General features: G+C 47.7%; 1 protein-coding gene across 4 annotated transcripts in view; it reads left to right on the forward strand.

Annotated features, from left to right (window-relative positions):
• The window catches only part of daam2 (dishevelled associated activator of morphogenesis 2), a 370,882-nt gene that overhangs the window by 58,363 nt on the left and 295,333 nt on the right, over window positions 1-17,186 (forward strand). Inside the window, exon 1 of one of the 4 annotated variants that reach the window (XM_038799045.1) lies at window positions 16,207-16,516. The exons of the other annotated variants lie outside the window; for them this stretch is intronic. The gene's annotated coding sequence lies outside the window, so the exon portion shown is untranslated. Of the gene's footprint in view, window positions 1-16,206; window positions 16,517-17,186 lie in introns of those variants that run through there. 4 annotated transcript variants of the gene reach the window in all.

A 17,186-nucleotide genomic window follows, 5' to 3' on the forward strand; every position in this document is an offset into this window, starting at 1 on the left:
ATTTGAAATTGAAAAGCTAGTCTCGGTGCGTGATGTTCCCAAAAGGGAACAGAGGCCCCTAGCGAGTGCGTTTCGCCGTGTGTTTCCCGGTGCTCGCAGTGCTGCTATTCAAGGCAACTTGTGTTTAATGAGGGGCCTGAACGGGGAATGCACGTCCGAGGGTTCACGTAGCCCCTTTTTTTACAGTGGGGAGATCTGCCCGCTGTAACTTCCCAGTGTAGCGAGAGATCAGGGCGCCAGTTTTAAATGGCATTCCGATCTCCGAGGTCCTCGAAACGAACCCCGATATTCCCCCCCCCCCCCAGCCTGAGCACACTATGGGAGGATCTCCAGCCCCCCTCTACACAACACCCACACCAGGTAACCCCAGCCCAATCAAACACACGGAAATAATTCCAAATTGGCATCCTGGCAGTGCCTATTCCAGGCTGGTACCCAGGTGATACTGCCAAGGTGCCATGCTGGCACTTCCAGGGTGCCCAGGTGTGCCCTTAGGCAATCTCCCGATCCCCTGGGAGACCCCCACAAGTGCCATTCCATCTGGTCTCCATTTATGGGGACGTATGCTTGCTCGAGGTCTCTGAGGCAAAGCCCCAGGTACCTTGGGAATCTGCACATTAGAGTGAGGCTAACTGCCTCGCTCTCGTATGCAGATTTGCCAAAATGTGATTTGTGGGCGGGGTTTCCATCACAACATCTCGCGAGATGGCGTTGAACCGTGCGAGGCGCGGGAGCCGGGTCGATCCGGGAGCGGAATCTCCGGGCTTTTATCGGCCATGCTGCTCCGCGGGCGAGCTGCTTTTCGGGCACAGCGTAGCAGTTTGCGCCCTCAGTAATGGTGACCATGAAACCATTGTTTATTGTTGTTAAATCCTGTCTGGTTCACTTATGCCCTTTCGTGAAAGGAAATCTGCCGTCCTTTCTCGGTCTAGCCTACATGTGACTTCAAGCCCAATGTGGTTAACTCTTGAAACTGTGGGGCAATTCACTCCAGGGCAATTAGGGATGGGCAAGAAGTGTTGGCATTGCCAGCGACGCCCACATCTCACGACAGAATTTTTACAAATCCAAGATTTTTTGCTCTCTCCAAGAGATTATACAACAGAAAACCGCCATTATTTAGTATTCGAAATGGAAGTGGAAAATGTTGAGAATGCACACGGCAGTCGCATAGCACTTGGAAAAAGGATCAATGGGATCCTGTTTCTGGTGGGGGCCCCCCTTGTTCAGACTGGAAGCTGAAGATGAGCATGGTCCTTACCTGTGGGCGGCACAGTAGCACAGTGGTTAGCATTGTGGCTTCACAGTGCCAGTGTCCCAGGTTCAATTCCCTGCTGAGTCACTGTCTGTGAGGAGTCTGCACGTCCTCCCCGTGTCTGTGTGGGTTTCCTCCGGGTGCTCCGGTTTCCTCCCACAGTCCAAAGACGTGCAGGTTAGGTGGATTGGCCATGTTAAATTGCCCTTCGTGTCCAAAAAGGTTAGGAAGGGTTATTGGGTTAAGGGGATCCGGTGGAAGCGAAAATGAAATGAAAATCGCTTATTGTCACGAGTAGGCTTCAATTAAGTTACTGTAAAAAGCCCCTAGTCGCCACATTCCGGCGCCTGTTCGGGGAGGCTGGTACAGGAATTGAACCGTGCTGCTGGCCAACCTTGGTCTGCTTTCAAAGCCAGCAATTTAGCCCAATGTGCTAAAGGGTCGGTGCAGACTCGATGGGCTGAATGGCTCCCTTCTGCACTGTATGTTCTATGCTCTATGTTTAAATGAGCAAGAGGTGGTGGGGGCTGGCAGAGGAGAATAACAAAAAGGTAAAATGATAAGTGACTCGGTTCAGTGGGCTGTGAACACATTTCTTCAGTTTGAAAGAAAAAGTTCTGGGTGATTAAAGTAACTTTATCGCAGACATGCAAGTTTCCATTTCAATGGTCTTGACGCATGCTGAGAGCATATCGGGAAAATTAGCTCCCCACCAGCCCGTGACGTTCCAACAATAAAAATTAATTTGTTGGAAAATTGCACAGCTTGGAGTCTAGCACCGCTTTCTGATGTGCTTCCTGCCCTGCCCAACAACAACTTATATATAGTGTGTCTGAAGTAATAAAATACCCCAAGACGTGTCACGGGAGCGTTACAAAACAAACTATGACACGGGGCCACGTAAGGCAACATTGACGCAGATGTTCAAAACCCGGTCAAACAAGGGAGTTTGAAGGAGCGTCTTAAAAGAGGGAAGCGAGGCAGCAAAGCGGAGCGACGTAGGGAGAGTAAGCTCCGGAATGCCCTCCCTACGTCGTATGGCAATCTGCCATTGCGTTTCCGCTCTGTTCGACAAAGGAGGAGGATGATGAAACCACAGACTCTGTTCAGCTGCCTCTTCTCTTTTTGGATGCTGATGGAGCTGCTGTTTTTTCCCCCCATGCATTTTCTACTCTTTTTCCTCTCGACAGCTGTGACGGTCAGAATTGCAAGAGGAAATGTTCCTGATTTGCCTTTGGGATTGAGGCCTGGGATGTTGGAGTGGGGTGTGGAGGACGGAGAATGTACTTTTTTTTCGAGACTGTAGCTCTTGCTCACATATCAGGCAGTGAAAATAATTGCAAATCTCAGTGAATTTTAAACCAGTCTCGAATACCTTTCCAAAAGCACACTCGAAAAGAAAACATTTCCTGGACTTTGGGAAAAGAGCAGAGAAATGGGACTAATTGGTTAGCTCCACCTGGGAGGCAGGTCGGGCATGGAGGGCAGAATGGCCTCCTCTCTGCTACGTGACCGCGCGATTCTATGATTCCTTACCTTCGTTTTATGCTGTCTAATCTTGCCGCTTCAGCTTCCAGCTTGTAATTCCTATCAAAGCAAGGCGCCGCTATTTACTAAAATCGATTTTCAGTGAAGCAACTATTTTTGTGGCTGAAGCATGAATCTCAGAAGAAATAGTGAGAGTTGTAGTTGGAAAGCATCCTTCATGTCCTCCGCATATCCTCAAGTTATTTTCTCAGAAGAAAGTTCTGTTGTTATGTCGATCAAGGCAGTGGCTAATTAGTGTGAAGTCTGGGAAAACCCAATGACTATATTGACTTCCATTTGTTCGGTTGAAGGATGAATGTGGCCAGTATTTTGTATAAACTATATTTCCAAGAATGGTGCCATGAGGTCTGCTATCATTGGAAAGACAATTACCATCGAACCATCAGGTCCCAAAATTGAAAGGTTCAGCTCTATCTCGTCAACTTTTCAATTGCCTCCGTCGTCAAAACATTTACCCACCTCCCCCTTGATCTCGGCGACACTCGCCCACCTTCACTGGCTGGCTGTTCCTTACAGAGTTATAGGCATTTCATTGCAGAAGTGCATTTTTTCCATTGTTCCTGACCCAGCGATACTCCACACTAGAGCTGTCTCCTGTAACACCACTTCTTTGCCCTTTCATAGGATCATAGAATTTAGCGTGCAGCAGGAGGCCATTCGGCCGATCGAGTCTGCACTGGCCCTTTGAAAGAGCACCCTACCCAAACCCACGCCTCCACCCTATCCCCGTAACCCAGTAATCGCACCTAACCTTTTTTGGATATTAAGGGGCAATTTATCATGGGCAATCCACCTAACCGACACATCTTTGGACTGTGGAGGGAAACCGGAGCACCCGGAGACACGGAGAGAACATGCAGACTCCGAACAGACCCAAGCTGGGTAACGAACCTGGGACCCTAGAGCTGTGAAGTAACTGTGCTAACCACTGTGTTACCATGCTGTCCCTTGCACCCTTCAATCTATTTTCCTTTCCCAAGTGTTTTACCTCATTCCCTATTAAATGTTGTGATTGACTTACTTCATTCACCACTTGGAACATAGAACATACAGTGCAGAAGGAGGCCATTCGGCCCATTGAGCCTGCACCGACCCACTTCTCCCCCTATCCCCATGAACCAATAACCCCTCCTACCCTTTTTGGTCACTAAGGGAAATTTAGCATGGCCAATCCACCTAACCTGCATGTCTTTGGACTGTGAGAGCAAACCGGAGCACCCAGAGGAAACCAACGCAGACACGGGGAGAACGTGCAGACAACGCAGACAGTGACCCAGCGGGGAATCGAACCTGAGACCCTGGCACTGTGCAGCCACAGTGCTAGCCACTTGTGCTCTGTGCTGTGGTACTATATTTGATTGTCAAGTAACAGGGGAAAATAACTTCTTTCTGTTCTCGATGCTAAATGCACTTGTTGATGAAATCACTGAACATGGTGGAAATCATAAGTCTATAAGATATACAAGCAGAATTAGGCACTTGGTCTGCTGTGCTATCTCATCCTGGCCAGAATTCCACCATCCTGCCCGTTCCCCATAACTATTTACCTCCTCAAAGCCTTTCATAACAGTAAACCCCGACGCTCCAAAGGTACCTCACAGGTAGTAGATTTGGGACAGCCCAACATTGTGAAAGGGCTCGATACATATTGCTCTTCCCTCCATTAATCTTCTCAGTTTCAGGGAATATCCCCCTCCTCTTTCAATTCTCTCATCACAATTATAATCCCTCATCTCTGGGATAATCTTTTCTGCATGCATGCATTTTCTGCATGTGATGTGAAGTGCTGTGAATAAAATGTCTGATGCCAATTTTGGAAAGTCTTTTGGCATTGGCACGGTTAAAGGTGGGTTTCACTCGGTAATTCCCGAATTCCAGCAGGGAATTTATTTAGTTACTCTGAATACTTTCCCCACAGTTTTATTTTTCCATTAAGACTCTTCAAGGATGAGAGGCACAGCCTGTCATTAGTCACAGTTATAGCTATGGTTGGACCTGTCCTGGACATTGGCCCTGGATGTCAATTTGTATCTGTGGTGAATCACATTCCTCGTAATTCACACTGTTGTCATATGGTATATGTTGTGTCTATGTAAGCTCGGTATACGAGCAGCTGCGCGGTTCTGCCCATAGGGGCAGATGAGGAGTTTTTTCATAGAATTTACAGTGTGGAAGGAGGCCATTCGGCCCATCGAGTCTGCACCGGCCCCTGGAAAGAGCACCCTACCCAAGGTTAACACCTCTACCCTATCCCCATAACCCAGTAACCCCAACCAACACTAAGGGCAATTTTGGACACTAAGGGCAATTTATCATGTCCAATCCACCTAACTTGCACATCTTTGGACTGTGGGAGGAAACCGGAGCACCCGGAGGAAACCCACTCACACACAGGGAGGATGTGCAGACTCCGCACAGACAGTGTACTGGGCTCCACCCTTGGCTCCGCCCATGGCTCCTCCCACTAACTGGAAGTATAAAGATCTGCGGTTGTGAGCCTGCTGCCAGTTCATCTCGTCGCAGGCAGGCTCTATTGTAAGACTATTAAAACCACTGTTCACTTCCAACCACGTGTCTTGTGAATTGATGGTCACATCAGTATCCACAATGGCTCCCAGTTAAGCAATGTCCCGATTTTAAAATTATGTTCAAATCCCTCCATGTCCTTACCCTGCCTGCCTGTCTCTGTAAACTCCTCCATCTCCACAATATCCTCTGAGGTGTCTGCGCTCCTCCAATGCTTTCAATCATTGTTCACCTGCCAAGACCAGAAGCTCTGGAGATCCCTCTCTAATTCTCTTGTCTGTCTTCCTCATTCAAAGTGTACCTTTGACACATTTAGCTTTTGGTCACCTGTCCAAGTTTCGGTTTATGCGGCTTTGTGCCAAGTTTTATTTGATATTGCTTTCACGAATCATCTTAAGATGCTTCACAGAAGTGATGGGAACGTAGGCTAGTGAGTGGGCTGTCTGAGTGGGTCCTCCTTCACCTCAGTGTGCCGCAAGATTGAAATCGGGATTGTTCACTCACCATAGCCCCACGAATAAGATTAAATACGTTTAAAACACGCTGAATGTTTCATAACGAATGATTGAAAACATGTAATCATTTACATATTAATAGACCTATCATCAACTTCAAATGGTAAGAACAGAAGAAATACTTATATAATAATAATCTTTATTGTCATAAGTAGGCTTACATTATTAACACTGCAAAGATGTTACTGTGAAAATCCCCCAGTCGCCACACTCTGGCGCCCGTTCGGGTACACAGAGGGAGAATTCAGAATGTCCAATTCACCGAACAAGTACATCTGTCTGGACTTATGGGAGGAAACCGGAGCACCCGGAGAAAACCCATGTAGACACAGGGAGAACGTGCAGACTCTGCACAGACGGTGACCCAGCAGGGAATCGAACCTGGGACCCTGGCGCTGTGAACCAACAGTGCTAACCAGTGTGTTACCGTGCCGCCTTGGATGCAGAGAAAGTGCGCGGCTCTCACTGTCAATTTTGTGAGCAATCAGCCCGCACCTCTCTTAACTTGCTCTTGCTTTACGTGTGAATCACTTCAGAGTAATACTAGTGGGAAAATATCTATGTGGACCAACATCAGTGGAATTTGTCAACCCTGCGTGTGTGCAATAGTCAGCAAAATGTCTCACGAACTGCACTCAGAACCCAGACGGGCCGCATGTGGACCTGGGGTGGTTGCCTCTTACCTCACGCCCAGCCCCATTCATCCTCCTGTGTCCTGATCTACATCTGGCCAATTTTAAAATTCTAATCCCCATGTTCAAATGGTTAACTGGGGGGCTCACCCCTTCCTATCTCTTTGACCTCTTCCAGCTCTGGAACCCTCTGAGATTTCGGCATTCCTCGTACTATGCATTGCTGCCGGTGGCTTGATTCAGCTCCCTCAGCCCTGAGCTCTGTAGTTCCCTCCCTAAACCTCTCGGCTCCCTACCCCTCCCTCCCTCTTTTTTTAAAAGCTTCTTAAAACCTGCCTCTTTGACCTCAACTTTCCTAATGCTTCCTTACATGGGTCGGATTGAATTTTTGTCCAATCATGCTCCATTGAAGTGCCTTGGGACGTTTCACGACTTACACCCTCCGTACAAATGCAAGGCGTCATTGTTGAAATCGGCAGAATCCCTGCAGAAGTTAGTAGTCTGGATATTTTAATCGAGATTTACAGCTCATTTGGGAGCTGTGCGCGTTGTAAGTATGGCAGATTGGTTTTAAAAATAGGCTGGTCTCTGGTCAGCTATATTTGGGGGGGAGGCTCTTTTACCATCTTGCACTTTGAACCCTCCCCAATTGACATATGGATCCTTTTTAAAAATGTTTTGAAACCTGATATTCCTGTCTCTTGTGAACCATTTTCTCTAAAGTTCTTTCAGTGGAGATAGCTGTCTGATCAAAACCTCCGCACAGAAACAGATTGTGTCGGGCGCTGTTCTCCAGTTAAATTTCTCCATCTGTCTGTTTCAGTCTCTGTCTCTCCATGTGTTTCTGTGTCTGCGTGTGCGCAGGTTTCTGTCTGCCTGTATTTCTGCCCATAGAGGTCTACAGCACAGAAAATGTCCTTCGGCCCATCACATCTGCGCCAGTCAAAAGCTAAGTTTTCGAATCCCATTTTCCGGCACTTGGCCCAAAGCCTTGGGTGAATTCTCCTCTTTCCCCAGCCATGTGTTTCTCAGTGGCGCACAGCTGCTGACAGCGGGATTCTCCGTTCCCGCCGCTGGCTAATGGGATTTCCCATTGTGGCCACCCCACGCCGTCGGGAAATCTGCGGGCGTGGGTGCGGTGCTGGCAGAATGGAGAATCTCGCTGGCAGAGAATTCAGCATTGCAAGTGCACATTTAAATACTTCTTAAATGTTATGAGGGTAATGTTATGAGGGTCTCTGCCAGGCAGCGAGCCCCTGCCTGCTCATTGATCCCTCTACTAAGGGGAAAAGTTTCTTCCTGTCTGCTCTATCTATACCCCTCATAATTTTGTACATCTCAATCATGTCCCCCCATCAGTCTCCTCTGCTCCATTGAAAACACCCCCAGTCTATCCAATCTCTCTTCATAACTAAAACTCTCCAGCCCAGGCAACATCTTGGTAAGTCCATTCTGCACCCTTTCCAGTGCTATCACATCCTTCTGATAGAGGACTGGTTTAGATCACTTAGACAGACAGCTGGTTTGTGATGCAGAGCAAGGCCAGCAGCATATGTTTAATTCCCATACTGGCTGGGAACCCACCTCTTCACTCGCCTGAGGAAGGAGCTGCGCTGCGAACGCTAGTGATGCAAAACAAATCTAATGGACTTAACCTGATGTTGTAAAACTTCTTACTGTGCCTACCCCAGTCCAACACCAGCATCCCATATCATGGCTGAGGTTATTCATGAAGGCCCCACCTTCTCAACCTTGCCCTCGCCTGAGGTGCGATGAACCTCAGTTTAAATCACCACCAGTCAGCTCTCCCCCCTCAAAGGGGAAAGCAGCCTATGGTCATCTGGGAGTCTGGTGATTCTACCTTTTATATGTGGGTTCGAAAACTGCGCACAATACTCTATCTGTGGCCTAACCAATGTTTATACAGTCCCAGTTAAACTCCCTACTCTTAAACTCCATGCCTCAGCTAATAAAGGCAAGTATACCATATGCTCTCTTAACCACTTTATCCATCTGCTCTGCTACCTTAAGGGCCTAATATACATGCACAGCAAGGTCCCTCTGATCCTCGTGGCTCCCCAGGATCCTGCCATTCATCATGCATTCCCATGCCTTGTTTGTTCTGCCCAAGTGCATCACCTCACACTGATCTGGATTGAATTCTGTTTGTCACTGATCAGCCCATCTGACCAGCCTGTCTATATTCTCCCGTAATCTAAGGCTATCCTCCTCACCATTTACCACCTTACCAATTTTTGTATCATCTATGAACTGACAGATCAATCCTGCTACATTATTGTCTGAATCATTTATATGAACCACACACAGCAAGGACCTCAACACTGATTCCTGTGGGACCCCACTGGACACAGGCCAGCTGTTCTGGTTTAAACCTTGCCTCGCCAAGTGAAGATTAATTCTGTCTCTCAGAATTGCTTCCAATGGTTTCCCCACCACTGAGGTTAGACTGACTGTCCTGTAGTTTCCTGGTTTATTCCTCCCTCCCTTCTTGAGTAATGGCACCATATTAGCTATCCTCCAGTCCTCTGGCACCCTCCTGTTGTTGCTCTGTTTATCTGGTTCTAAATATGGCAGTCAATATGGTCGCCTTCCTTAATCCTGATTATATTTGCTCTCGAGTCGCTAGGTATTTTTCAATACCGCCACAAGGTTCAAACCCAAATACTGATCAAAGAACCAATGCAACAGTTAGTTAGTTCAAAGTCAGTACTATTTATTTCCACACACAGTAATATCTACTCATGCACAAAATACTATAAACTAAACTATCTCTAACGCTAACGCCTATACTTAACTTCGGGTGCCCACTCAGTCAGAGGAACAATGGCCGTTGTTCGGATCTGAGGCTGTTGGGTGCGAAGGTATAACAGGAGAACAGCTAACGTCGTCCGTCTGTTGGCGAGTGTTGATCTTGGACTTACTTCTGGTGCAGCTGGTGGACGTGTTGCTTCGCTTCGAGAGCCGATTCTCTCTCGGGGGCTCCTTCTTATACCTGAAGGGGGCTTCGCGTGCTTTTGGGCGGGCCTTGAACTTGGCCCCAATTAATTGGACCGCATCTTGATCACTGGTATTGATCTCGACCAATAAAGGGGTAGGGGACCTGATGACTGGGTGTGTCTTAGGTGGCCGTTGGCCTTGCTTTGTTTATCTTGTTGGTGCCGTGTTATCTGCCTTGGTATAGATTACTTGAATGTTATTCCTTTGTTCCCGGAGATGGGCCATCAATATGCTAATTGACCTACAGTTTCAGTCTCGTCTGGGAGTTGCCTCCTCAATACGCATCCAGGCTCTGTGTCTGCTTGCTTTGTTAGCACTGTCCATGTTTCCCTATAGTCTTTGCAAAGATCCATTTTGTATTCTGGAAGTGGCCATCCCAGATGGCTACACTATGCCCAGGGAGGAATTGAAATTATTGCCAGCACCTCTGCTATTTCCTCCCTTGCCTCACTCAACAGCCTGGGATACATTTCATCTGGCCCTGGAGCTTTGTCTACTTATAAGCCTTCCAGACCACTCAGAACCTCCTCTCTGTCCATGTTAATGTATTTAATTTTATCACAGTCCTTCTCCCTGATTTATATACCCACACCATCCCTCTCCTTGGTGAACACCAACACAAAATATTCATTTAGAACCCTACCTATGTCCTCCAGTTCCACACACAAATTACCATTGTAATCCTTAATGGGCCCCACTCTTTCCCAAGTTATCCTTCCACCCTTAATGTACTTGTAAAACAACTTTGGGTTTTCCTTTATTTTACCTTTCATGTTCCCCTTTTGCTCTCCTAATTTCCTTTCTAAGTTCCCTCGTGCACATTCTATACTCCTCTAGGGATTCTGCTGTTTTGGGCCTCGATAGCTTCCTTTTTCTCCTTACCCAATGCTGTAAATGCCTAGACATCCAGGACTTACTGGATTTGTTGATCCCATCCTTTTTCTTGATCGGCATTTTTCTTGTCATGTTGGCCTTGTACTCTCCCTCCGTTCTTTTTGAATGCGTCCCACTGTTCTGTCACAGATTTACCTTCAAGTGTCTGCTCCCATCCACTCTGGCCAAATCATATCTGATGTTATTAAAATTGGCCTTTCCCCAGTTTAGGACTTTGATTTCAGGATCATCTTTGTCCTTTTCCATAACAATCTTGAATCCAACAGAGTTACGATCACTGTCTGCAAAATGCTCCTCCGTTGATAGATAGTTCAACCACTTGTCTGGCTTCATTACCTAAAATTAAGTCCCCTTCTCTTTTAGGTCCGTCAACGTACTGCTTAAAAAGTTCTCCTGGATGCATTTTAACAATTCCGCTCCCTCTAAACCTTTCACACCATGACTCCCCCGATTAATGTTGGGGAAGTTGAAATCCCCGACTATTGCTATCATAGAATCCCTACAGTGTAGAGAAAGGCTATTCAGCTAATCAAGCCTGCACCAACCCTCTGAAAGAGCACCCTACTTAGGCCCATTAACCACCCTATAATAATAATAATAATAATCGCTTATTGTCACAAGTAGGATTCAATGAAGTTCCTGTGAAAAGTCCCTAGTCGCCACATTCCGGCGCCTGTTTGGGGAGGCTGGTACGGTAATTGAATCCGCGCTGCTGGCATTGTTCTGCACTGCAAGTCAGCTATTTAGCCCACTGTGCTGAACCAGCCCCGATCCCAGTAACCTTGTCTAACCGGCACATTTTTTGGAGACTAAGGGAAATTTAGCATGGCCAATCCACCTAACCTGCACAATTTTGGATTGTGGGAGGAAACTAGTGCACCTGGAGGAAACCCACGGGGAGAAAGTGCAAACTCCACACTGTCACCCAAGGCCGGAATTTAACCCGGGTCCTTGGCGCTGTAGCAAACCTCGCCGCAAGGACACTGGTCCCATTTCAGTTCAGGTGCAAACCGTATGCCTTGTACAGGTCCCAACGTCTCCAAAAATGGTCCCAATGTCTCAGAAATTTAAAACCCTCCCCCCTGCACCATATCTCTAGCCACCCATTCATCTGAACTAACCTTATATTTCTATACTCACTGGCACATGGTATCGGAATTAATCCAGAGATTAGTACCTTCTGGGTCCTGTTTTTTCAGCTACTTCCTATCTCCCTAAATTCTGCTTGCAGGATCTCATCCCTTTTTCTGCCTATATCGTTGGTACCAATATGTATCATGATACCTGTCTGTTTGCCCTCCCCCTTCAGAATGCTCCGCAGTCGTTCAGTGACATCCCTGACCCTGGCACCAGGGAGGCAACATACCATCCTGGAATCTCTTTTGCGGCCACAGAAATGCCGTCTGTTCCTCTTACAATTTAATCCCCGACCACTACGGCCCTGATATTCTTCCTCCTCCTCTCTCGTGCAGCAGACCCGCCCATGGTGCCATGAAGTTGGCTACCAGTGCTATTCCCTGCATCGTCATCTCCCCCAGCCGTATCCAAAATAGTGTACTAGTTGGAAAGGCGGATGGCCACAGGGGACTCCTCTACTCTGCTGTTGGTTACCCATGCCCTTTCTGCCTGTTCAATCCTCACCTGCGGTGTGACCACCTCACTGAACGTACTATCCACAACTTGTTCAGCGTCACAGATGCTCCACAGTGAATCCACCCTCAGCTCCAGCTCCGAAATGCGGCTAACCAGTAGCTGCAGTTGGACACACCTCCTGCAGACGTGGTCACCAGGGACAACCAGCTTCCATGATTTGCCGCATAGCACAGGAAGGGCATATCATGGGTGTGAACTCTCCTGCCATAACTACCCTCAGTCCCTCATCTACTCCCATTTTTACAAAAAATGATGCTTATCTAAGAATCTATTAACTTACCTCCCTTACGCTAACTTTACTTTCCTTAGCCTACCTTGCTCACATTATTTTTTTATAATGCCCCTGACTTTCGCGTTGTTTCTCAGTTAATCCATTCTTCAAAAAAAACTTTTTAAAAATCATGACTGCGTCTCCGTGACGCTGACTGCAAGGATACCTTAGTGTCCAAAAAGGTTAGGATGGAGGTGCGGGCTTGGGTGGGGCGCACTTTCCGGGGGCCGGTGCAGACCCGATGGGCTGAATGGCCTCCTTCTGCACTGTAAATTCTATGATACTCTATGATTCAATTGAGCATTCTACTATGCATTGTGCCCTTATTTCAAATTGTCTCCCTGTGTTCTGTGTTAAATTTCATCTGCCACTTGTCCGCCCAATTTACCAACCTTTCCGTGTCCTTTGAGGTTCTACATTATCCTCCTCACAGTGCAAAATTGCTTCCAAGTTTTGTTCTGTCTACAAATTTTGAAATTGTGCCCTGTGCACCAGGATCTGGAGGGCATGATTACCTCTTTGTATATATGGAAGTGCAAGGGTCCTGACAAGGACCCTCAGGAACTCCACTACAAAGCTTCCTCGAGTCTGAAAAACAACCATTAGTCACTACTCTCCAATCAACCTCTCTCTAAATGTTGGAAAGACCAAGGAACTGACCATCGACTTCAGGAAATGTAGCACGACCCCCCTCCCCCTGGTCTATATCAATGGCTACGAAGTAGTGATGGTCGATAGCTTTAAGTTCCTGGGGGTCACCATCACCAACAGTCTGTTCTGGTCTACTCGCATTGATGCAACAGTCAAGAAAGCCCAGCAACATCTCTACTTCCTACGGTAACTAAAGAAATTCGGCATGTCTGCATCGACTCTCTCAAACTTCTACAGATGTGCCATAGAAGGAGCTGGTTTAGCTCAGTGGGCTAGACAGCTGGTTTGTAATGCAGAACAAGGCCAACACCGTGGGTTCAATTCCCGTACCAGCTTACCCGAACAGGCGCCGGAATGTGGCGACTAGGAGCTTTTCACAGTAACTTCATACTTGTGACAATAAAAGATTATTATTATTAGAGAGCATTCCATCCAGCTGCATTACAGCTTGATACGGTAACTGCTCAGCCCAAGATCACAAGAAACTGCAGAGTGTGATGGACTCAGCTCAGCATCACACAAGCTTACCAACCTTCCATTGATTCTATATACACCTCCTGCTGCCTCAGAAAGGCAGACAGCATTATCAGAGATCCCTCACACCCAGGCTTTGCCATCTTCCAGACCTTTCCATCAGGCAGAAGGTACAGAAATCTGAAGACCCGCACATCCAGACATAGGAACAGCTTCTTCCCCACAGCTACAAAACTCCTCAACGACTCCCCCTCGGACTCATCTGTTCCCTGTAAGACCACCATTCACGACTCCCTATGCTGCTCTTCTTTGGCCCTTGTTCCGCACTGTAACCAATCACTATTTGTTGATGTACCATTTGTCAATGTACTCTGTCAATTATTCTTGTGTCTACTATGTACGTGCTGCGAACATTCCCATGGCCGCAGAAAAAAACTTTTCACTGTGCTTCGGTACATGTGAAAATAAATATCAATCAATAAATCAATTTCATAACCTGAGATCCAACCAGTTTGTCATTTTATGACAGATGTAGCCTCACATTTCTGGTACCAACCTTGCAAATTATTTTTGACACCTCCAGTGGTTCTGCACCCTTTTTATACTAGCCAACCAGAAATGTACACAGCATTTCACATGTGGTGTAACCAATGCAGATTTAGCGTGACTTCTTTACTTTCCTGTTCTGTACCTCTGGAAATGAAAGCCAGTTTGTTTTTGTATGGCCATATTAATCTGAGTTGCTACTTTTAGTGGCTGGTGCTCCGAGATCCCTTTGATCCTCTATTCCATTTAGATTCTCATTTACCGAGTAATAAGTGGCCTCCTTGTTTTTCACACTAAAATGTAATACCTCGCAAAGATCAGTTTTGAAATTCATTGGCTAATTTTATGCCCATTCTGTAAGTTTATTAATCACATCCGCACATTTCAGTAGAATCTAAAAACAAATAGTTGTTTGGTGGTAGAGTATTGCTTCCAGTGAAAGCTACATATATTAATACACAGGGCCCTGTTCTCTGCAGACAGAAAGAACGTGTACACACATTGCGCCTGTTTCAGCTGAACAAAAGAAGTGAGAACCATTTGCCGGTTCATTCCTCAGGGCAATACCATGACGATTCAGGGTCAATCTGCCTGGTTTAAATTTCAAACACTGCTCGTCAGTTAATTGTCAGTCACCTGATGCATTCTCAATGATAATGTCTCCACCAATCAAATTCCACTTTCCAACCAATCTGCACCTTCTTATCGTACAGTATAAATTGCTGTCTTCCAGTTATATTGGTATTCTTGTGGTGGGCAAGACAAGATGAGGGCAAGACAAAAACCTTTATGTCTCCTTTTTCAGCAATAATCTAAAAACAGCAAAGACACTGGGCGGGATTCTCCAATAATGGGGTTATGTCCACATGCCGGCGAAAAAACTTCCTGAAGAAAGTCCGGAGTGATTCATTTACCTGGAGGGGCCGAGCAGGAGTGCTCCTCGCAACTCCGGCTGCTGATATGGGGCCCTGCACTTCCAGGCGGGGGTCCGCACATGCGTACGGCGGCGGCACGCGACATGGAGGACCCACACCGTAGACCGGCACCGTAAACATAGGCCCCTCCCAGATCACGTGCGCCCGCGGATGGGTGGCCCCCCGATCGGTAGCCTGGCTGTCCTTGATGCCCCCCCTCCCCGGTGAATGATCCCCCCGCCCCCCAACCAGTGCGGCCGCGGAACTCGGCCAGCTGCACTCGGTGAATCGCCGCAGGGGCCTCTCTCAATGGCCCCCGACCGGCGCCGTGTCAAGTGCGCGATTGCCGACGATTCTCCGGGGATATAATATAATATAATAAGGAATAGTCAACATGGATTTCTGATGTTTTCATTTACACGTACGTCTGCGTCTCTCAGGACTGGGGAATTGCAGGAGTGGCGTCGGACCCGATCTCGGGTTTGACCCCATTCTCCGACCCTGCGCCGATCGTGATTTCGGTGCGGAGAATCCCGCCCACTATTACATGGAATAGTTCATTCTAAAAACGTGCAATGACAGACAACTGGTGGATAACCTGTATTTGAAAAGACAGATGCAACATTTCCTGAGAACTCTATCAGTCTGCTTAACATTGATGGGAGGAAACAAAATAATGGAATCCCTGCTAAAGGGAAGAGAAAAAAATCTCAAGAAACAATAACATAATAAGGAATAGTCAACATGGATTTCCGATATTTTCATGTATATGTGCGTCTGCATCTCTCGGTATATGTGCATCCTTTTCCCTCTCTGATATGCCATCCATGTCTCTCTACATGTGCCTTTGTCTCCATGTACATCACTGTGCCCGGGTCTATCACTTTCCCTATGTGTCTGCCTCAGTCGGTGCGTACTGTCCCCTCTCCGCCTCTTGCCTCGCTGCCTCTCTGTGTCTGCCTCGCTGCCTCTCTGTTTCTTGGCGTTGACCTCAGTTGGCTTGGCTCCCTTGTTTACAGCTTACTCAGGAGGCAGCTAAACAAACTGCAGCTGGGCTGACTTGAAATGCAAAGCACATTCATTAACTGCAGAGAAGTGAGCTGAGCAAGGCAGTCCAGCGACGCTGTCACGCTGTAACACTCCAGCATTCAGGAGCAGCTTAACTCCTGGGGATGAGAGAAGAAAAAGACCTGCTGTCGTCACACATTGGCCGGTGAGGTTACCCCCCCCCCCCTACCCAACCACCCCCCCCCCCCCCCCCCCCCCCCCCCCCCAACCCCTCCACCATTCACCGTCGGATTTCCGATAATTCACGCAGTGAAGTCTCATAACGACCAACAGCTTCCATCTGGCTCTACTTTTGAACCCCGTACTCCTGTGCCAGTGTTCTTCCGTTGAAAACCTATCCGGACTAATCCGTGCGGGGAAGATCAAGATCGCAGGGCACAAATTGGGGTGATTAGCTGCCCTGACTCTGCCCTCCTCTCCCCCTGCCCGGCTCCTCCCAGTTTGAAGCCCAGGACAAGAATCCACAAAGAAAGACGTCGGAAAGGAAGGAAGCTGCAGCAGGGAAAAAGGTCACGGAGCCACGGCATTCTGTCACCCTCAGATCGGCCCGAGTAAGTAGAGGGAAAGGGGATTACTTGTCTCTGTTGTATGCTTGGTGCTACCATCAGCTTGGAGTTGCTCACAGTGCTGATATTCTGGAGAGATGTTTGAATTGTGCTTGAGAGGCATCCGAGCTAACATTGTCAGAGGGCTGGTGGCAGCTGAGGTTACGCCGATGGTTTACTTGATCGGTTCTTAAGGTGGCTCAGTTGGGCCGCACGGTGGCGCAGTGGGTAACACTGCTGCCTCACGGCGCGAGGTCCCAGGTTCGATCCCGGCTCTGGGTCTCTGTCCGTGGGGAGTTTGCACATTCTCCCCGTGTCTGTGTGGGTTTTGCCCCCACGACCCAAAGATGTGCAGGCTAGGCGGATTGGCCACGCTAAACTGCCCCTTAATTGGAAAAAATGAATTGGGTACTTTGAATATTTTTTTAAAAAGGTGTAGTTTCCAGAGTTTTCAGGTGCCGTTCCCTCAAAGAGACTGACTCAAGAAATGGCATTCTGCCCAAGACAGCGAGTGTCTCCACAGGGACGAACTGTGTGGTCAAGTTTTACAATTGGAAGAGTTGCATTGAATTTGTGTGGGTAGATATGAATGGCTGCAGGGTGACACTTGTGCAGTGCCCCACCATCTGCAACTCCATCAGGATAGGACGGAGACGAAGACGGAGGTGACCCATCT

The sequence above is a fragment of the Scyliorhinus canicula genome, chromosome 6 (assembly GCF_902713615.1).
Source record: "Scyliorhinus canicula chromosome 6, sScyCan1.1, whole genome shotgun sequence".
NCBI classification, from domain to species: Eukaryota; Metazoa; Chordata; class Chondrichthyes; order Carcharhiniformes; family Scyliorhinidae; genus Scyliorhinus; species Scyliorhinus canicula.